Genomic DNA, 22,978 nt, shown 5'->3' on the forward strand with positions numbered 1-22,978 from the left:
AATGGAAAGATATCATGGTGCATATTACCAAAAAACTTATTACATATGTACCTCTTAAGAGCTTAGTAAAGAAAAGTATTTATTCAAGAGAAATAGATTAAATAGTTGTTAAAAAAAAATAGTTGTTAAATTCAGGCAGGACTTACCTGGTGGCAGAGTGGTTAAGAATCCGCCTGCCAATGCAGTGGACATGGGTTCGATCCCTGGTCCGGGAAGATCCCACATGCTGCAGAGCAACTAAGCCTGTGTGCCACAACTACTGAGCCTGCGTTCTAGAGCCCTTGAGCCACAACTACTGAAGTTCGCGTGCCCTAAAGCCCACATGTCACAACTACTGAGCCTGTGTGCTGCAACTACTGAAGCTGGCACGCCTAGAGCCCACACTCCGCAACAGGAGAAGCTACCGCATTGAGAAGACTGCGCAGCGAAACGAAGAGTAGCTCCTGCTCGCCGCAACTAGAGAAAGCCCGTGTGCAGCAACGAAGACCCAACGCAGCCAAAAAAAAATTCAGGCAATATTGCACTTGTGAGGGCAGAAATAGAAGTTTGGATATCATTCAGAGAAAAACATTAAACAGCGTGAATACAATATCTTTCAGAGTGTATTAGAAAATAAAAAATCTACACTAAATTGAATGTTGAAGAGGTCCTGGATTCTTCTTCTTTTTTATGGGGATCAAAATGGCAGCTGAACAACCATTTTTCAGACTGAAAAAAAAGCAACATTAATGTTTTTAAATGCAATTCCAAAATAGTATTAAAGGTAATGTTATCAGCAAGCACATGACCACAATCCCCATATGTTACTACAGTTTACCTTCTGCGTGTACATAGATTTCAGATAATGTGCAATCATATTTTGAATTATACTAACTCTCCCTTACATTATATTATAAATATTTTTCATTTATTTAAATGACTGCATAATATAGTTCATCATGCTGCTGAGTCTAAATTTAAGTAACTCCTCCCCTAATCCTAGACATTTATTTGAAAGTTCAATTAAATTGGGTGATTAAGAGGTGTATAAATAGTTCTTGTAGATTTCATGTCAGAATTCCCCTGCATTCCCAGTCCCAGTGGCCATTTCAGTTATGCAGAGTATGACAGTGACGTGTAAAACAAAGAGAAGTAGAAGATAAGCCCCTAAAACTACTATTATGGTGGGGGGGGGGGGCAGTGAAGAGCAATAGAGGTACAATAACAAACCAAAAAAGCACCTTCTTTTAATGTTTGTCTTCAGTTATTGGACTAAATGATTATTTGGTTTCCTTGTGGAGATTTATTTCATCAGCCACTTTTTCTAATTCTGTATTCCTTTTGGCCAGGTAGAAATAGACTAAAAATATGTGCAGGGAAGAATTCTGGACATATTTTAATGTGTGTCTATCTGCATTGGTTTATGTCCTGTCTTGTTATAAAAAGGATTTAAGGCAGCTCTGAAGGACTTAAGGTCTTTAACAATGCAGTTTTCTCTGTTTTTTTTCTATTCCTAGAGCATTTCCATCAGTAATAGAAGCTGAATTATACTTCTTAGAGTCTTACCTCATATTACTAGTACATAATATTTTGATTCCTTTTTATTTTACTCTCTATAGAAATCAGCTGGACATGAACAGTTTCATATCAACATTCAGAGGTTATTACAAATGGTCCACATTTGTCTTTGTTGTATCTCTTGTGTAATTACAACCTGGATGGAGTATTATTTGTTCAAACTTCTGAGGTCGCAGAGCAGTCTTTTCTGGTTTATGTCTGTGCTAATCAGCTAAGAAGCAGTGGGTTAAGTTATAAAAAAATAAAATAAAATAAAGGTAAATGTTGAAGTTTTCTGAATGCAGGCCTTGACAATAACATGCAACTAGCTGGGCTTTGGAACTCCAACTGTATAGGACTAGGACTATCCCATTGGTTGTTGCAATGTGAGATCATTCCATCACAATATTTGCTCTATAGCTGCATGATTTTTTTTGTTTCTTTGTTTTAGTATTTACTGTGAGTCAACCTTTTGTATTCTGTGCAGTGGCAGAGTGGCGTTTAGGAAATGGGAGGAAAGGTATCTGATCTCTAGCAAATATAAATCTTTGCACTTGTATGGAACTTTAGAATTGAAAGAATGTTTTCCACCTATGGCCTTCACAACAACACTGTGAGAGACATAGGAAAGGAATGATTATCCTCATTTTATAGGAATGAAACTGAAACTCAGGTTTTGTGACTTACTCAAATCCATCACAACTAGAAAATGGAAGACAATGGGCTCCATCCCAGATATTCCTGTTCCTAATCCAACCTGCTGGATTCCACCATTCACAGCTGTAATTAAGACTTTACTAAGTAATTTCCCCCTTTGAGAGTTTTCTGTAATTTCTAGCTGCAAATTAGTTTTACAACAATCCAAGTCAAGGACAAATCTGTGTGCTTATGAAATGACTTCTTCCTTTGATGTACCTTGACTCTCCATGGAATGGACCCAACAATTAGTTCTCTCCCCCACTAAAGAGCTCATGTTGTTTGTTGAGATGGTACCCAATAGAGAGTGAGACTTCTCAAAGCAGCTAATAGATTGGGGCTTCCTAAACCACATCTTGAGGGTCAAGAAACATTACCCTCCCTGGCTGGTGGTAAATCTTCAACAAATTCAGGTGGCTCTTCTCCTAGGTTCCCATATTTCCTCTCTTCACTCAGCCAAAGTCCACATTCCTTTCCCTGTCACCACACACAGTTTGACCCCAGACCAGCGTGGCAGTTTCCTCCATCCCTTTGAACTCACAGCCAGTGCTGCTCTGTGGACTCCCTGGCAGTGGGTATTTGGGGACAACCACGGCCCAAGCCTTCTGCAGCAGCTCCTGAACCTTATTGACAATGATCTTGTGTTCTCCTTGGCTCCCTGGGAGGAAGACTCATCCTGCTCAGCCCAGGCCTCCCACCAAGTGTGTTACTTGAGGCCCTCAACCCAAACAGGATGGTGGTTGAGTGCTGGAAGTTACTTGACCACCATTACCTCCTCCTCGCCCCCCAGCTGCTCAGTTCAGCCAAAGATGTCAGGAACCCACATCAGAAAGGTTTGAGTTTACTGTGAAAAACTGTGAATATCTTCTAAGTCTTTTTTTTCCCCCATGCTGCTTTGAAAAGACATATGAGATAGGCCCAGTGCAAAGAGGTATTTTTGCATCTAGTCTGGGAAAAAAAAGTCCTTGCCCAAATAGCTGAGAACATTTTTATTATGAAAACCTGGGAGGAACAACTATGAGGAAGATTGATGTCCCCATCAGCAAGGTACACTGGACAGAGGACTGAGTTCCTTGGTGGTGGTCTGTGCAATGGCCCTGAGGAAAATATGGCTGACACTGTGGGCTAGTATACAGAAAGAGAGGCCATAAAAGAGGACCCTGCCACTTCTACCCTCAGAAAATCCCACAAGAGGCAACTGCTATGGGGGACTGTTCCCAAAACAAATTCCAGATCTTGAGAGGCACCCTTAAAAAAATTAAATTTATTCCCTATATATCCATACCACCACCATCTAGGTACTCTCATTTTTATGAGGCCACCTCCACCATCAACACTTATTAAACACCCTCTCACCTTGACACCCACATATTCATTCCTTTATTTATTCATTCAGCACCAGACTCTTTGCTAGGCAGTAGGGCCAAGTAAGACCTAACATCAAGCCTTTCTGTGGGCATCCAGGATTGGGCCTGGGCAGGAACCTCTGTTCCCACATTTACACTATCAACTTCCTTTCAATTCTTGTCTTTGCCTTCATTTTCCCTCTGAGATCTGTTCTCTGCCTAGTGGAATATTGGGGTGACCATATAAATTAACCAGGCTGCTATATTAACCAAGTAGTATATTTCTTCTCCCACGTAAATTCAAACTCTTGGGTCCTTAAGGCCATTCAAGAATTATCCTAATGTTAAGATCTTCAGGCAATTTGACAAATACAGGGAGGATAAGGGTATAACGTGTTGGATCTATGTCCCTCAACCAATCATTGTAGTCAGTGGCTGCCTTTTTAGTTCATGCAAATGGCCAGCTCTGGTCAACAGGTTAAAACACACAAAAAAGCTCAAATTTCCTTAGGCAGAATTACTTGGTATGAATGTATCTTTTTTTATTTTCCATTATTAATGAATGTGTGTGTAAAAATGTATAGTCAAATCTTTAAAATCAAGTAGGCCACAATGATATCATCAGGAAGAGAAAATAAATAATGTTAATACTGAGGCAGAATACCTCTCTGTAGATGTTGGGAAAATGAAGGGAAATAAATATCTGAGCCATATCCACTCATTATTAGAATAAACTTTCTCCCAAATAGAGATTATTTGCAGAATCATAGAGGTTAATTGCCCAGGACTTCCTAACACTCAGATGAGGCAGAGTCCAAAGTATGGTACAGACTCAGGGAACTAAAAAGTTTTCAGGATCCCCTCTTTTTATGTCTCTCTAAGAGTCAAATCAACCCAGACCAATAATAGCAACCTTATTATTAAACATTTTCTAGGGAAATTGATTTTATATGTTGTTTTATAGTCCCATTGCAGTAGTTAAAATATACGCATCATCAAAAAATATTTCAAACATCTAATTTAAAGCTCTAGATTAAACTTAAACCTGTATTCTGGGGGGGGGGAGGGGACTGAGAAGAGGTAGACTAAAGATGGAGAGAAACAATCAGTTAGCCTCTTTGTTATAGCACTTGTATTCTTTTTTTTTTTTTTAATAAATTTATTTATTTATTTATTTATTTATTTATTTTTGGCTGTGTTCGGTCTGTGTTTCTGTGCGAGGGCTCTCTCCAGTTGCGGCGAGCGGGGGCCTCTCTTCATCGCAGTGCGCGGGCCTCTCACTGTCGTGGCCTCTCCCGCTGCGGAGCACAAGCTCCAGACGCGCATGCTCAGTAGTTGTGGCTCACGGGCTTAGTTGCTCCGTGGCACGTGGGATCCTCCCAGACCAGGGCTCGAACCCGCGTGCCCTGCAGTGGCAGGCAGATTCCCAACCACTGCGCCACCAGGGAAGCCCGAGCACTTGTATTCTTGAAGCCTGTGTCTAATTCCATTTATAAAAATTTCTTTTCCATCATAAGTAATTCTAGATTAATAGGTTGGTTCAAATTAGCCATTGTCTCTTCAACTTTTCTTTGAATGTGTTAATAATAACTCACAGTAGTATGGCAAATTCTAGTCACAAAGCACCTTCTTAGGCTTTATCTGTTGTCCTTTCCATTTATTCAGAAGAGACTGATGGGTGCTTTGAATATTTGTGGACAGCTGTTAATTAATCCTTTCACTAACTTGTCTCATTAAGAGTCACGGGTTTCATAATTTGAAAAGATACATGCATCCCAATGTTCATTGCAACACTGTTTACCATAGCCAAGACATGGAAGCAACCTAAATGTCCATCGACAGATGAATGGATAAAGAAGATGTGGTACATATATACAATGGAATACTCAGCCATAAAAAAAGAATGAAATAATGCCATTTGCAGTGACATAGATGGACCTAGAGATTGTCATACTGAGTGAAGTAAGTCAGACAAAGACAAATATCATATATCACTTATATGTGGAATCTTAAAAAATGGTACAAATGAACTTATTTACAAAACAGAGATATAGTCACAGATGTAGAAAACAAACTTATCGTTACCAAGGGGGAAAGGAGAGGGGGATAAGTTGGGAGGTTGGGATTGACATATACACACTATTATATATAAAATAGATAACTAATAAGGACCTGCTGTATAGCACAGGGAACTCTACTCAATACTCTGTAACGACCTATATGGGAAAAGAATCTAAAAAAGAGTGGATATATGTATATGTATAACTGATTCACTTTGCTGTACAGCAGAAACTAACAAAACATTGTAAATCAACTATACTCCAATAAAAATTAATTTTAAAAAAGGAGTCACAGGTTTCAAATTAAGCCAGTTGATTTATATTTCTAATGTCTGAAAAAGATGTGGAATTTTGAGATGATGGCAGTAGTGTTGGTAGAAATAAGATTCTCCAGTTGTCTACATATTTTGAAAGGTGTTTATTACATAGAAGGGCAGTTTCTGTTGAAGGTAACTCTCCCATTTGTTATAGGATAGGTTTTCCTCCTGTCCTGGAGTTTCTGTGTTTGAGAGTCTGGAACAGGAAGTCTATCATCCACACTGATTCCTGCCTGCAGCTTTAACTTTCTAGAGATCAAAGTGGATCTCTTTTCTATGTTGTCAAGAGTGACAGGCCATCATTGTACAGCACAGTAGATAAATTCTTAACACAAAAATAATAGTACTTCTTCCTTAACTCATTCAATAATATCAAAGTGATGGTCTCAAACAATTTAGTTTCATCCTTCAGGGGCAAGTCATTGAGATTAGTAATCTCTAAGATTACTTAAGAGAGGGACATGTTGTGGTATAATTGCTTCTGGATTAAACATTTTCCCCGTTATCCATCAATTTAACCCTATTTTTGTCTGCATCTAATCATCATTTGAAAATATAGGTCATGTGAATATTTAAAAAATAAAAGAATGAAGGGAGGGAATTATTCTCAATGAACAAGGATAAGGTATTTGTATTCCTTAAGTTTCAAAATAGTTGTGAGCCTTAGAAATCCACTAAGTATTCCAGCTGGGGACCCAATCATATGGTTGTGTAACCATTTTTCTTAAGTGAACTTTTCTGGTCAGTTATTACCCCTTTCAGAGCATTCAGTTTGGTCCTTAATCAACAAAGACCAAGCATTTTAAAGTCAATAAAAAAGCATTTCCAAGAAACAATGTCATTCTTTTTTCTAATAAAATCCAAACCTTTCAGTATTTCCATACCAGATGCCACATATTACTACTATACGTTGTACCAACTTTTCTCATAGCCAATACTAAAACTGCACATGTGTGTACAGTTTGAGTTCCACTTTAAGAAATATATTCAATAGAAATGATTGGGCACTACACAAAAATATATGTACAAAAATGTTCATCACACTATTGTTTATAAAGGCAGATATTGGAAAAATTAAATGTCCTTCAGTGAAAAAAACTGATGATACAGTCATGAATTGAAATACTGTATAACCAAAGAAGATGATGAAATCTATCTCTATAGACAGTGAAATATGTATATGTGTGTGTCTGTCTATGTATTTTTTTTCAGGATATGTATGTATTCAGGATATCTATAGTTGCATAAATAAATGTATGAGGTTATTTTTTTGCTTTTCTCAAAACATGTTTTACATGATATGTAGCAGAGTGTGTGCATAGAAAAAGACTTCAAAGAAATATGTGGAAATGTTAACAGCAATTGTACCTGATGTCATACACCAGCAGTTGTACCTGGGATCACAGGTAAATTTATTCTTCTACTTTATATGCTGTATAATTTTTTTTTTTAATATCTTTAAAAACTATGAAAGTAAGCATGTGTATCTTCAATAGTTTGTAAAGCTATTTTCACTTTGGAGGAAAAAGAAGCTCTTAACAGAAAATATTTTATGAGGGTTTTGTTTCTTTAAAGGAAACCACTCAAGTCAGGAAAAACTTCTATGCACAAAATACAGTGAATTTTATTCATCAGGAATAATTAAAGAATGGGGCATTATAGTTAAATGAGAGTAACTACATGTACTTTATGTGAGTATAGGTCATGGGCATATCAAAAAGGGCACTACAAAGTGGCTTTCATCCAAACTTTTAAAACCTTCTTTTTAAAATTTCAGCTTACTTTGTTTTATCTGAAATAGTTTCTTTTTTTTATTGAAGTATAGTTGATTTACAATACTGTGTTAGTTTCAGGTGTACAGCAAAGTGATTCAGTTATATATACATATTTTTTCAGATTATTTTCCATTATAGATTATTATAAGATACTGAATATAGTTCCCTGTACTATACAGTAGGATGTTGTTGTTTATTTTATATGTAGTAGTGTGTATCTATTAATCCCATACTCCTAATTTATCCCTCCCCCCTTTTCCCTTTGGTAACCATACATTTGTTTTCTATGTCTGTGAGTCTGTTTCTGTTTTGTAAATAAATTCATTGGTATTATTTTTTAGATTCCACATATAAGTGATATCATATAATATTTGTCTTTGTCTGACTTACTTCACTTAGTCTGATAACCTCTAGGTCCATCCATGTTGCTGCAAATGGCATTATTTCATTATTTTTTATGGCTGAGTAATATTCCATTGTATATATGTACCACATCTTCTTTATCCATTCATCTGTTGATGGACATTTATGTTGCTTCCATGTCCTGGCTATTGTAAATAGTGCCGCTATGAACATTGGGGTGCATGTATCTTTTTGAATTAGTTTTCTTCTTTTCCAGATATATGCCCAGGAGTGGGATTGCTGGATCATATGGTAACTCTATTTTTAGTTTTTTAAGGAATCTCCATACTGTTTTCTATAGCAGCTGCAGCAATTTATATTCCCACCAACAGTGTAAGAGGGTTCTCTTTTCTCCACACCCTCTCCAGTGTTCATTATTTGTAGACTTTCTGATGATGGCCATTCTGACCAGTGTGAGGTGATACCGCATTGTGGTTTTGATTTGGATTTCTCTAATAATTAGCGATGCTGATCATCTTTCCATGTGCCTGTTGGCTATCTTTATGTCTTCTTTGGAGAAATGTCTATGTAGATCTTCTGCCCATTTTTGATTGGGTTGTTTGCTTTTATGACATTAAGTTGTATAAGCTATTTGTATATTTTGGAAATCAACCCCTTATCAGTTGCATCATTTACAAATACTTTCTCCCAGTCCATAGGTTTTCTTTTCATTTTGTTTGTGGTTTCCTCTGTTGTGCAAAAGCTTTTAAGTTTGATTAGGTCCCATTTGTTTATTTTTGCTTTTATTTCTTTTGCCTTGGGAGACGGATCTAAGAAAACACTGCTACGATTTATGTCAGAGAATGTTTTGCATATGTTCTCTTGTAGTTTTATGGTGTCATATTTTATATTTAGGCCTTTAAACCATTTTGAGTTTATTTTTGTGTGTGGTGTAAGTGAGTGTTCTAATTTCATGGATTTACATGAGGCTGTCCAGCTTTCCCAACAACACTTGCTGAAGAGACTGTCTTTTCTCCATTGTATATTCTTGCCTCCTTTTTCGAAGACTAATTGACTGTAGGTGTGTGGGTTTATTTCTGGGCTCTCTTTTCTGTTCCATTGATCTATATGTCTATTTTTGTGCTAATACCGTGCTACGTTGATTACTTTAGCTTTGTAGTATTGTCTGAAGTCTGGGAGGGTTATGCCTCCAGCTTTGTTCTGTTTTCCTTAGTATTGCTTTGGCAATTCTGGGTCTTTTGTGGTTCCATATAAATTTTAGGATTATTTGTTCTAGTTCTGTGAAAAATGTCATAGATAATTTGATAGTGATCACATTAAATCTGTAGAAAGCCTTCTATTTTTAACGACTGGACCAAAACCAAAAATAGGCATCTTTGGATTCAGCAGTTGTTACTAATGTGCATTGATTGGCTGTAAACATACCCAATTCCTCCTCTCTCTTCTCACCCACAGATTCTCATATATGAAAACGACTTGAAGGACTCTAGCCAGTGGTATTCATGCTGGGTTTCACAAAGTTGCTGACCTGGGCTTGTCAGCAGAGCAGAGAAGGGCTGAGGTCCCTCTTTTCCATCTTTTTAATCCTAGAATGATGCATAATGCTTCTTTTGAAAGAAGGGGTCTATGGCAACAGCAAAAACAGAAAGCTTTGAGACACACCCTCATACTACAAACAGGGAAACTGATGCCTAGATGGACTAAGTTACTTATTCACCAGAATAGAAATGCCAGGACAAGAATGCAGGAACCCTGACACTTGTTCTTTTAGTTACTATTTTCACAGCACCAATTAGGCTCCTCACAAGAAAGAATCTCTATAGGACAAGCAAAGAACAGAGCCAGTGAAAGAGGAGTGTCTTTGTCCCAAATCTGAGGTATTCATATTCTGGCTGAAAATAATTAGCAGTGTTTCAAACTATTAAGATTCCTATGGAAGGCAGCAAACCAAAATATGAAAGTCTTTAAAATATCTAATGCAGACCTCTGAACAGCCATTGTGTTAAATGTCACAAGAGATTTTCATCTTAGTATTTAGTGGCTGGCAGGAGATGACTCAGTGCCATGGAATTTAATTTTAAATTGTTTTCAAATAAATTCACAGAGTCCAATAGCATGAAACCTTGGAAGGTGACGGGTGGCTTTAAAGATTTGAGAGTTTTTAAAGCCATATATCAAAGGTTACCTCTGACAGTTATGGGGATTTATCGTGTTCTCAACCCCAATTGTTTCTAAAAGCTCTCAACCATGATTCCCTGTGCAAGAAAATTAAGTCTGGATATCTTGCCATCTTCGCCTGCCTGGGACCTCAAAATATCTAACCCCATGTGCCTAGAAACTACTCAAACATTCCTTTCTAGGGGCTGTCATTAAATCCCCATTTTCTGGATGGGGACACAGAGGGTGCAACCATTGGTCAAGGTTACCCAGTGAGTCAGCGGCAAAGCTGGGAATGCAACCCAGACTTTCTGACTCCCTTGCCCGTCCTCTGACCATCAAACCACATGCTCCTGACCAGGATGAAACAAGCTTGTCTGTCTCAGCGTTTGGAGGGAGCTGAGTGAAACTGCAGTTTATCCATTTCCCTTTCGAACATTCATATGCCATTTATTTCATCGGCTAATGGGCAAATGGCTCCAGATCATTTTTCACTCTAAAAAACTTATTCTTTATTAATTTTTCAAGGAAAGGCTATCTTAATTTGGAAAAGCAAGAAAGACCACTTTCCGCGCCCCCCCCCCCCATCGTATCACATTGTGTAACACTGGCAGTGTGGCTGCTTCGAAAACCCACAGAAGCTGCTTCCTTTGCCCTGCCGATGGCCAGTTCCTTTGCCAGCTTCTCCATGTGGCCTTCCTTGTACTGGGGTCGGGCGTCCCGTGGTTCCTGGCAAAAGCAGGTCCCATGGACAAGCCAGACCTTGACGTGGCTGTTCCTTCTCCTGCTCTTTTTTTTTCAATCTTTGGCTGCATTGGGTCTTCGTTGCTGCGCGGGCTTTCTCTAGTTGCGGTTCGCGGGGGCCACTCTTCGTTGCGATGCACAGGCTTCACATGGCGGTGGCTTCTCTTGTTGCAGAGCACGGGCTCTAGAGCGCGGGCTTCAGTAGTTGTGGCACACGGGCTTAGTTGCTTCGCAGCACGTGGGGTCTTCCCGGACCAGGGCTAGAACCCTTGTCCCCTGCATTGTTAGGTGGATTCTTAACCACTGCGCCACCAGGGAAGCCCTCTCCTGCTCTTTTAAATGCTCCTTGACCACAAGAGAACCCAGTTCTCCCACCAGCTACACCCCACATGCCACTTGAAATGTAGTCAGTGGTGACAATCCAAAAGGGCGCCAGCCAGAGTCCAGAGCAACTTTACTAGGGACTAGGGAAAAGCAATACCAGGTCTCCTGCCAGTGAGTACCATCTGCTGCCAAAGACCACAGGGGGGAGAAAGGTTTTTAACACTCTGAGCAGGGGTAAACGCTCTCTCTTTTTCTTGCAGCCCATAAAATTGTTTCTCCCAGCGTTTTATACCTGTCATGTTTAATCATAAATATTTCTTCCTCAAAATGAACTAAATTGTTTACTCCCAAAGACCTGTTGCCATTTGGGAGACAACTTTCCAAACTCTGGGTTAGGGTTTTTGACCAGCCTGCTCCATGCCCTCTCCTTCTGTTGGCAGCTAGTCATCATGCTCTGCCATGACTTTGCTCCAGAGGCTGTCAGCAGCAGAGAAATGCAATCGGGGAGGAGAGAGGTGTGTCGTTAATGGTGCTGTCTAGGCTCCTCTTTCTCCTCCCTTGCCTTCGTTAAACCTGTCTAGTCCAGGCCAAGCAGGCCGTGGTCTGGTGACATTCCCTGAAGTCTCCTCAAAATGCAGTGCTGTCCCCTAGTGAAGTGCTGCACCTTCCTCGGCGCCCAGCTGCCTGTCCTCTGACTGCAAGAGACTTGAGGGCTGAGGCTATCTCACTACATTTCAGAACAAAGTCCCCACAGACACACAGGGTGGCCCGAAGTCAGTCTCCCTAAAGGTCTTAAAATTGTAAACACTTAAAAAGCTGATCTGCTTGTCATTCCCTTCACACATGGCTCCAAATGCATCATATCCTCCTATTCTCTAGCTCTTTCTGCACAAGCCATCAGGCACTGTGGTTCCACGAGAAGAAATAAGTTTGCTTAATGTGACAGCACTGGGATGTACTCCAGGGAGAGTGACAACATAATTTTGTTTACTATTCACTCCAAGTTCTAAAGAAGTAAACTTCATTAACTTTTCTGATAAAGCACAAAGACTCTATTATTTGCCTTACCCACAAAATTAAAAAAGGAAAAAAAAAACTTTGATGTCTCCAAGAAGGCAGGCTTTTTTTGAAGTTTCAATTATTGCTCTACCCAGGTGATCTAGAGGCTGATATTGCTTCAGTTGGCCTCTGAACTGTGATGGAAACGCCCAGGTCAGGGATTCTGTGCAGTGCTCAGCCGAAGCCTGTCTGCCTATCCATGTAGATTTAATGGTCCACCTGGTGGCTCGACTGCTGGAACAAAGAGGTTTTACATCTCTGGCTAATATTATGTATATATTTATATAAAGAGAGATATAGAGATATGCATTTAGATAGAGATTTTTCACTCACAGGGTAACAAAACTACGCAGATAGGTATTCAAAGCAGCCTCTCAATCAGAAAATAAGGGACTTAAAAATATACCATGGCCCATGGAGGCCTGACTTAAGTCATAGACGGGCCTAGAGAGACTGAAGCCCCACGAGGGGAGAGTGGGGAGGACAAATCAGCCTGGCCCTCCACCTTCCAAATGTGATAGAAGAACTTATGGGCCCTGTTTAGGCTTGTGTCTTCTTGATTCTCTGTCCACAGGGTGGAAATCTGCTCTTACGATAAAAGATCATGAGAAAAACTATCTGGAAAAATGATAATTTTTTAGAAACTGCTTTCAGTTAAAAAAAATTAGCTAGAAAACGAAACCAAACCCCCAAATTAGATATTGGAGCAGATTACTTTATTTTTTTATACCCCCTTTTTTTTTCTGCTGTAAGGAAATGGTCGTGTGTATGAGTGTGTCAGCAAGCACAGGCCCCAGCCTCTGCTCAGAGAAATTAAACTGCTTTCAAAGGGAGTAGCAGGCAAGACAGCCCAAGAAAAGGAGTTTAAGGCCTTTTGCATTCATTAAAATTTATTTGGAGCACGATAGATCTCCCATATATGTCAAACAGTCATCTTTCCTCCTTTATTTTAAAAGCGGCATTTGAAGATGTGAGAGTAAAGAACAATGTGGAAGTTTCTTTCACAGAACTTGTTCTTTTTCTTCCCCCAGCCCCCCAATAAAATGGTGTTTATGGCTTAATATTACAGAGTTGGAAAGAAAGGCTGTGAGTGGGAAGGCATGGGATTTAAAAATCTACAAACTGTAGGAATAGAACTATATTTGGAGGTCGAACTTTTTTTAAAAAAGGCAAACTTTGTTTTTTGATTTTATTTTTTTACTGTGGTAAAAAAATATATATAACATAGTATTCATCATTTTAGCCATTCATAAGTGTACAATTCAGTGGCATTAAATTCATTCACAATGTTGTATAACCATCACCACTATCTATACCCAAAATTTTTTTTACCATCTCCAATAAAAAAAATCTATGCTCCGGGAATTCCCTGGCGGTCCAGTTGTTAAGACTCGGTGCTTTCACTGCTGTAGGCCCAGATTTCATCCCTGGTCAGAAACTAAGATCCCACAAGCCGCGTGGCACAGCCAGAAAAGAGAAAAAAAAATCTCTGCTCCTAGTTATTATTTAACTAGCCCAATGCCCCTGGTAACACCTCTATTCTTTCTTTCTCTATGAATCTGTGTATTGTAGGTATCTCATATAAGTTGGAATCCTACAATATTTGTTCTGTGTCTGATTTATTTCACCAAGCATAATGTTTTCTAGGTCCATCCATATTGTAGCATGTATCAAAATGTCATTTCTAAAAAAAGCAAACTTTCACCTGTAAAGAGTCAGAATTTTGATCTATTTTCTTCTTATTTGCAGCCCTTGTTCTCTGGAGCTTCTTAATGCTCCATAAAGGAAAGCAGAGGTCTTTGATCTTATAGGGCTTTGCTTTACTTACAGTCTTCTGAGCACTTGCAAGTCTTTCCTTGTTGACTGAGAAGCCGAAGAGGTTCTGGATTTTGTTTTTATTTTGCTTTCAGATCTTCTGGTATTGTGAACTGACAAACTCCTCTCTTAAAACCAAACGACTGAAAAATCTGACACTGAGGCACTTACGGTCAACCCCAAAAGCACATTTTTTGACCCTCCTTGACCTGAATACTTGTAATTTTCCTTCAGTTAAACTGAGGAGGGGTACAATGTGTAGGCAATGGGCATTTTACACAACCCACATTCATGACTCCTCCCTTTTTTAATCACCTAGTGATAAAAATGTCTAGTGTTTCTCAATCCCAATGGGACAAATGCCACCTTTTACAAATATTTTGTTAATCCCCCTTTAAAATCGTAAAATGAAATTCATAGGCAATATAACCTATATACACCTATTACTTTTTTTTAAAAAAATCAAGACAATGCCTTAAGCATGATATAAATTAGAAATAAAAGAACAATAATTTCTAATAAAATGATATATATTCCAGTAATATGTTTCCCAATTTGCTTGGGAATAACTACATTGAAAGACATAATAAAGTAGTCAGAAGCTGGCATTTAGAGGGAGAGTCACTCTTGAATTCAACAACTACAGATACAAATGAAGACAAATGTGTTATATAGACAACTAAATCCCTTGAGTAATGTTGAAATTTTCCAACAGTTATGCAAATTTCCAAATCAATGAACAACTTAGAAAAAACTTCTGGACAGAGTATAAAGTTTTATTCTTAGAAAGTTTAGGATATATTAAAGCTGTAATAAATATATTGTGCTTGTATGTAAAATGGAGTTAGATTTTCAGTTCAAATAATGCATAAGTTTGTCCACATTCATGACTGTCCAGCTGGACATACGAAAGTCATACATGGAATGCAGAACAATTCTTTGTGCAGGACTGCCCCAAACTTGCATAACATTGACATCCCTAACATTTGCCCAGTAAATATGAATGGCCCCCAATCAGTGTGACAATCAAAAAACCCACAATTTAAAAAAAATAACCCGGAGGTAGAAGTATAACTGGTCTAGTCTTTTTAGAGGTGGGAAGCCAGCAGATAATTTTAAGTGCCTCTAAGAATTCCCAAGTATGTTTACATGCCCCATTTCCAGAGTGGGGTCTGGAGAGAGAAATGCTCCAGGGACAAATTCGGCAGGGAGGCTATTTGGGTAGTTGCCGTTTTTGGAGTGATTTTCTCATGTCCTTGCCCATGCCATGGGCCTGAGAGCTTACCCTTTGCCTTTCTCTTTAGACGCTCTGTCCACCACCACCTTTGCCAAGCTTCATAAATGTAGGAAAGTACATAAACAATTTTACTGTGGCATGGTGGAAGCTCTGGGGTTGAACATGCAAATTATGTCGTTACAGCTTCAAAAAAGGTTCAGGCTCTTTCCTCCATTTCATTTTCCCTTCTAAGTTCACCCTTAATTGCAGACTCCAGACCGAAGCTGCAAGTCTTGGCATAGCTCCCATACTATTAAAAACTCTAAGAATTCCTTTCTATATGTGTCTCCAATCCTACCTCCAACTTGGTTCCGTGCCCACACTAGTAGTTTGTCTGAACCAAACTTGGTGGCTTCCTGCATTCTGTGCTACAGTCACCCTGGAAACTGTACTTTCCACTCTCCAACAGGACAGCCCTGGGCATCTCTCAAACAATCTTGCCACATTTCAAAAATATGTTCTAAAAGAGCCAGATTCCTTCTATGCCTCCACAGAATCTAAAATTTTTCTCCATCCCCCATCACTTATGTTGTCTGCTCAGATCCTCAAGATAATCCTGTAAAGTAGATCAGGGAGATAGCATCTTATCACTGAGGTCACTGAGGTACAGATTAATTGATTTGCCAAAGTTACACAGCTAATAAGTAGCAGAACTGGGAAAATAACATAGATTTTGGGTTGCTTATTTGTTTTTGTCTTTAATTTTTTACATTTAATTCGGTAGGATTTTCAGGGATTATTTCACTAACTCCATTAAAATAAAAAACTCTTTGGTGAACTATGTCATATTTACCCTTTCCATACTCATTTGAAATTTTGCAAATCTCTCCAAAAGCTTTCTTGCTTTTCTTGCTGTCAGTACAGTCGGAAAACCCCTCATTTTCTAGTCTATCATCATATCCCCAGAAGTGCCTCTGCCCTTCAGATGGTTTAAGGTGCCCTTCCTTTGACCCTTTTCACCATTGTTATTTTTTCTGGATACACAGAAAACAGAATTGCCACACTGAAATATATGTATGGCCTACATTTTGGTAACAGAGGAGTGATAATATTTTCTTTTTTATTTCTGAAGCATACTGTAGGCAGAAGAATACTCTGGACTTGAAACTTCTCAGAACGGCCATTACTCTGTTCACCATTCACTGAGGCCCCAACTTCCCATGCATTTCACCCTGTTCCTAAAGCCCTGACTGCTCTTCAGCCTTCTCCTGTCCTAAAATCCCACAAGACTTCAAGGCCTAGTTTGCGTGCTGTAGCCTCTATGAAGCTTTCTTTAAACTTCCAAAACAATCCCCCTATTTCTCACATAGCACATCGTCTAAAACCTGTTTACCACTTATTTAATTCTACAGGATATTATAATTAAATGCTCACAAAGTTTGTTTTATATTCATTCTTATTTTTGCTTTGCAGTAAATTTCACACATTTCCCTGCTCATCATTGCAATTGTATCTCATTGCTTCTTCCTGACTTCATGTTTCTTCTTCCTGGTATAAACTGTCTCTGAGAGGATCTGTAAATGGTAAATTTCTTGAATTCTATGTTTCAATTAGGAAATTTTTGGCTGCAAGTAACAAAAATCCCTACTCGAATTGTTTAAAAACATAAAGGAATTCAATTATCTCACTTACCACCAGGTCCTGAGATAAGTACAGCTTCACAAGCAAAGACATCACATAAAGGAAAATTTCTTCTCGCCATCCCACTCTGCCATCCTCCACCTTTCTATTCTGCTCTGGGGTTGACACCCTTCTTGGCAATGGCTGCCACAATCCCAGGAATCACTGGCAAACATGACAATGTCCAAGGGAAGGGCACTCTGCCTCTTTTCCCTATGATCTCTTGAAAGGAAAAGAGACCTTTCATATAAGGCCCCTGGCAGATTTATCCTCACATCTTATTGGCCAGGACTGAGTCACCCAGCCCTTTCTATCTGTACTAACCACTGTCAAGGGGAATGGGATTACTATGATTGGTATAGACTAATTAAGATTTACCCTTTGTCAGGCCAGAAGGTAGGGTAAACAACGCTATCAACTTGGGACATAGATAACACTTGGTTTTTGCACAACACTTACAGGAAGAACTTTCCAGAATGCACTTAGTCCCCATAAGAGAGTTCTTGAACCAGGCAAAGCAGGATGCACCATGGGTAGTGCCCTGGGGCAGAGAGCTGGTGCCTGTGCTGGTTTAGCACGTATAAAGAAGCGAGGGCAGGAATACTTAACCAATCCTATAGCAACAGTTTTCAGTCAGAGCACTGGTCTTGATGGTGAGAATATGTGGAAGCAGGACAGCAGCCGCCTGGAGGAGTTTTCTTTCCAGTTCTGGTGTCAGCTAGAGATCTCAGAGTTCTCCTCACTGAGCTAGCTTTTTGCTCGGTTACCTAAGGGAACAGGGTGAGAGAATTTGTCTTGCCTCATCCCTGAATCACATGGAGGAAGAATGTACACCTCAGTAAAAAGAAAAGGGCTCTACCAGCAAGAGAGAAAGCTCTTTTCAGTAGGCTATTGATGTGCCTTATACCTTGAATACTTGAAACCCTTACCGACTATGGTTAAATCTTAATTTTAGAGTCAAAAGTTCTTTTCCTTCAATTCTCTGATGATTTTGCTTCAGTGTCTTCTCTTACCCAGTACTGCAGATGAGAAATCTGTGGGTTATCTGTTTTGATTCTCTGGAGGAGCTTTTGCAACTTTTTAAAATCTTTTAAGTAAGAAAATGTCATAATTTTGTGTGAATTTGTGAGGTTGTTCATCCTGTTTGGCACACGGTGTTATCTTTCAATCTGAGAGCTCTTTTTTTTCAGGTGTTATTTATTTGTCATTTACTTGAAGATTTCCTTCATTAGCTCTATTTTATTCCTTCAGACTGGCCCAGGGGAACCATGCATCATTAAACAGGCTTTAGAATTTGCAGATATCTCATCCAAGTCTCCCAACTTCTCTTGAACATTTTAACCTATTTGTTGTTTATGCTTTCTTCTGTAAGGACAGTTGACCCAGTTTTTAGCTTATTATTTAGCTCTTTAGTTTTTCTTTTCTGCTGTTCAGTCCTCCATTTAGTTTTTCTAATAAACCTCGTTATTGAAATATAACATGCATAAAGAAAAGTGAATAAATCCTAGGTGTACAGGTTGATGAAGAATCACTAAGTGAACACACATGTGTAACCCTCACCGGTGAAGAAAGAAGACAGCACCAAGAATGTTGTCTTTGCTTCTTTTTTCTTTTTTAAATTAATGAATGAATTAATTAATTTTTGGCTGCACTGGGTCTTCTTTGCTGCACGCAGGCTTTCTCTACTTGCAGTGAGCAGGGGCTATTCTTCGTTGTGGTGCGCGGGCTTCTCATTGCGGTGGCTTCTCTTGTTGCAGAGCACGGGCTCTAGGCACGCAGGCTTCAGTAGTTGTGGCACGAGAGCTCAGTAGTTGTGGCACACGGGCTCTAGAGTACAGGCTCAGTAGTTGTGGCACACAGGCTTAGTTGCTCCACGGCATGTGGGATCTTCCCAGACCAGGGCTCAAACCCATGTCCCCTTCATTGGCAGGCGGATTATTAACCACTGCGCCACCAGGGAAGTCCTGTCTTTGCTTCTTTAATATATAGGGTATATATTTCTGATATGGAAACTTAGTAGATTGAAAAAATAAAGAGACAGTGGAAAGTACTGCTAGAATCATCTTTAACTTAGTTTGCAATTCAAGCCAAGTGTTCATTCTATAAGTACAGCCATTCTGGTCCTGAGGCAAAGAAGAGTTTTTGTTCAAATTAGATAAATGTGAGATCCTCCATCTCTATAATGATCCAGTTCACAATGATATTGCTGACAAATTTTCTAATTATTCCATCTTGCTCATATGATTATTTTCTCACTCATCTTCCCTCTCTATAATATTAGTTCATGATTTTTTTTATGGCCAAACCAAAGAAAGTGGAAGTTTCTGACCACACCCTCTCCTAAAAATCTAAGGATGGATTATTGTGCGAGGACCCTGCTGTGGCTAAGCTCCAGCCTGAAAAGGGGAGTTGGGAAGGTTAAAAGAAAATGACTATCTCCTCTCAGTAAGAGATACATGGAAGTGTCCACTCTCCCTAGACCATCAAGTAAACTAGCTCGCCCATGCCCTCAGGAGTAATCTGGGAGGAAATGGTAGAGAGGTATACTGTCTTCCAAGTCTAATGCTCTGCTTGCTGCCCCCAAAGTTATCGTCATTCATTCTTCTTGTTGAGGACTGACCATCTCAAGAGAAGAAAGATCTCAAGGAATTGATCACAACTTGCAGCTCTTATGTGGATTCAGTGAAGTCTCAACAAATATCCAGGTCATTCAGTGGCTGGAAATCTATGTGATTAGTTCAATTCAACAGATGCTTTTTGAACACCTGTCTGTCATTTTTTTTTTTATTCATTCAACAAATATTTGTCAGTCACCTACTCTGCACCAGGCTCTGTTTTAGGAGCCATATAATGGATACAATAAATAAGATGAGACCCTGCTTTGAAGGAAATTCCAATTTAGTTGGAAGGAAAAGGCACACAGAAATAATGAAAACCAATAACGGGAATAGGCATGTACCCTGGAGCAGTATAAACAAATGACACTGGGGGCAGGAGGAGGGAGGTCAAGAAAGGGAGATCATACTCAGATCAGTAAACCAGGATGGCTTCATAGAAGATGGCATTTAACCTTGAAGCTAGGTAGGAATTTGACAGAGATGCAGGAAAGAAGAGCATTCCAAGAGAGAAAACTGCATAAAGGAAGGCATGGAACTGAAGGTAGGCAAAATAGTTGGGTGTGGCTGGAATGAGAATAGAGACAAATAAGCAGAGGTAGATTGTTTTTTAAAAAAGAGAAAAAGTTGGTCTATGTGCACCATACGTATAGATCACAGTCCTAACCAATAGTCAGTGGAAGCTGTAACATCCTAAACAAACTATTTTATAGAAGATATAGAGCTCCTTGTTAAAGGTAAATGATATTTTTGTTAATCCAATATAACCTGGGTTAAATGCAAAGTGCTAAGACGAACGCTTTCCTTAAGGAATCCTCTTTTTAATAAGTGAATTAGAGGAACCAAAAACTTGCCCAGTTTTCCTAGATAAAAATATGGATAAGTTAAAGTAAACATTAATGATTGAAGGGTTAGTTCTCGCTGAAAGGAACATGGAAGGCTCTGTGGAAAATGCACATTTAAGCATGGTTTTGAATGATGGGCCAGGAGCTGGAGAAGATGGAAGTGAAATCAAGCTCCTGGTTCTATTTGTAATGCTCATGGACAGCAAGCATGGAGCTTGTGAATCACTTGCCCTCCATAGACATAGCTACAGAAGCACTCTGACCCAGCCAATTAACTGTGGGTATCTAATGAACGTTTCATTAGCATAAATTACTATGATGGATAGAAACTTTATGAATCCTATGCAGCTCTCTAGGCATTTAAATAGGGGCTTTGCTTGTCTTCTGAAATCATTATTACAAACTAGAGGAATATTTACAATACAGTAGTAGAGGAAGGCTAAAGGGGGGTAGTGACCATAGATGAGGTATGAGCGACATGTTCTAAGGCCTTAAGTGCCATCTTAAAAAGTTTAGCTCTTATTCTAAAGACAATGGGAGTCATCAAAGCATTTTGAACCAGGAGCAGGCTTTCACTTTAGAAAAGTCACTCTGGCAGTTGGAAGAAAGAAATGAGTGGTAGGTGGGCTGAAGACCTAGCACCCAGTCAATATTCCACTATAGCTGGGCAGCCGGGGCAGGGTGGGCTCATAACATGGCATAGTAACTAAGACTGGTTTCAGAGCTGGAGAAAGCACTTACTGTGAACCGTCTGGTTATGTCATTAAGGTCCCTCACCACCCCTTGTTTGTCAGAACACTGCTCAAGCCAATTTTTTAAACCAAAAGGCTTAGGAATAAGAATATCACATGCACTGAGGAAATTTTAATTTAACTTTCCTGAGAGTGGGAAACCAACCTCTTGCAAAGTTCAGCACATTCCTCAAAGCTGCTCTCACTTTCCTGCCTCGCTGAGTCAGGCAGCAAAAGGGTTTCGTTGCTAAGACAACTCCATACAAGGCCCTCCATGCTGCGCTGCCCTCTGCAGCCATCGCTGGCCAAACCCTTTGGGGTTGCTTGGAAAATTACAAACCGAAACTAGTAAGCCTACTTCTTCACATATCTTTTACAGAAATCCCACTTAGATATCCCTTTCTATCAACCACTTTATTTCTGTTGTCAGTCTCTCCAGCCCCAAACTCTCTCTTCTTTGAAAGGAAACATGGGCTTTCCAGGCAAATAAGATTTTATTTCCTGATATCTTCAGACCTCATTTCCTATTCTTCTGTTTGTTTGTAACTTATCTAAGGAAGGAGTAGAAAGCGAGGGAGAGAAGCTGCATCTGATCTACTATACGTCACTCAGGGCTGGGTGCTCTGATGCATGAAAGTACCATATTTAAATGCATTTCCTTGTTGAAACATATGACATCATATATTGAATAAGAGCAATATAGAGCATCTGGCTTTCAAAAAGGTATCTGGCAAAGTTTCAGGTTAAGGAACAAGGTGAAGAAATGGGGACTGGATAAGGTTATGTGGTTAGAATGATTCAAATCTGACAATACCCAGAGGATGTTGATTAATGAACCACTGACATTTTGTAAGAAGGGCTCTATTCTTAACCCCCTCCTGTTCATCAAATTCATAATCGCTTGGATAGTAACATACGCTGTTAATTTTGCAGATGACCAAATACATTTAGTGCAATGCTAAGCACTTAGTAACTGCTCAATAAATGTTTGTTGAATTTAATTGAGAGGAAACTGTTGATACTTTACATGACAGAATCACAATTCTAAATTAGTTCGTTAGGCTGAAAGAAAGTAAAAATACAAATACAATAATATTGAAAAGGGATGGATGAATTTTGTGCTCTTGGGCTCAAATAATCAATGTTACAACGGTAGGACTGAGAAAGCCCAATTTAACATATTAAAAAAAAATTAGAATTTAGTTGACGATAAGCCAAATATGAATTAATAGGCTGCTTTCCTCTCCTTACAAAAGTAATACAGGCTACATAGCATCATGGACAAATCAAGGGAGATAACAGGGTTTGCCATTGCACTATTTAGACAACATCTGGAAACTGTGTTTCATATTAGGCACTGGGTTTTAAGAGGATCATTAATCAAGAAACTGTGTCCAGATGAGAATGGGCATAATGGAAAGGGGCTCCCATGAGAAAAATGTAAAGACATTTGGATTATTTGTCCAAATTATAAAACAAAATGTATGCAGGTGTAAGGGTAATGATAGGAGTCTTCATGATAGCTACTTTCACATGTTGAAAGGCTATCATATACAAGCAAGATTCACATTATTCTTGGTTGCTCCGGAGGGCTTAGCTTAACTAAACTAAGATTAACATAGCTTAACTAGGACCTTGAAAAGAGTGAAAACAAAGCAAAGTTTGGCTGTTGATAAGAAATAATCCTTTACCAAATAAA

This window comes from Eschrichtius robustus, chromosome 8 (genome assembly GCF_028021215.1).
Source record: "Eschrichtius robustus isolate mEscRob2 chromosome 8, mEscRob2.pri, whole genome shotgun sequence".
In the NCBI taxonomy this organism is placed as follows: domain Eukaryota; kingdom Metazoa; phylum Chordata; class Mammalia; order Artiodactyla; family Eschrichtiidae; genus Eschrichtius; species Eschrichtius robustus.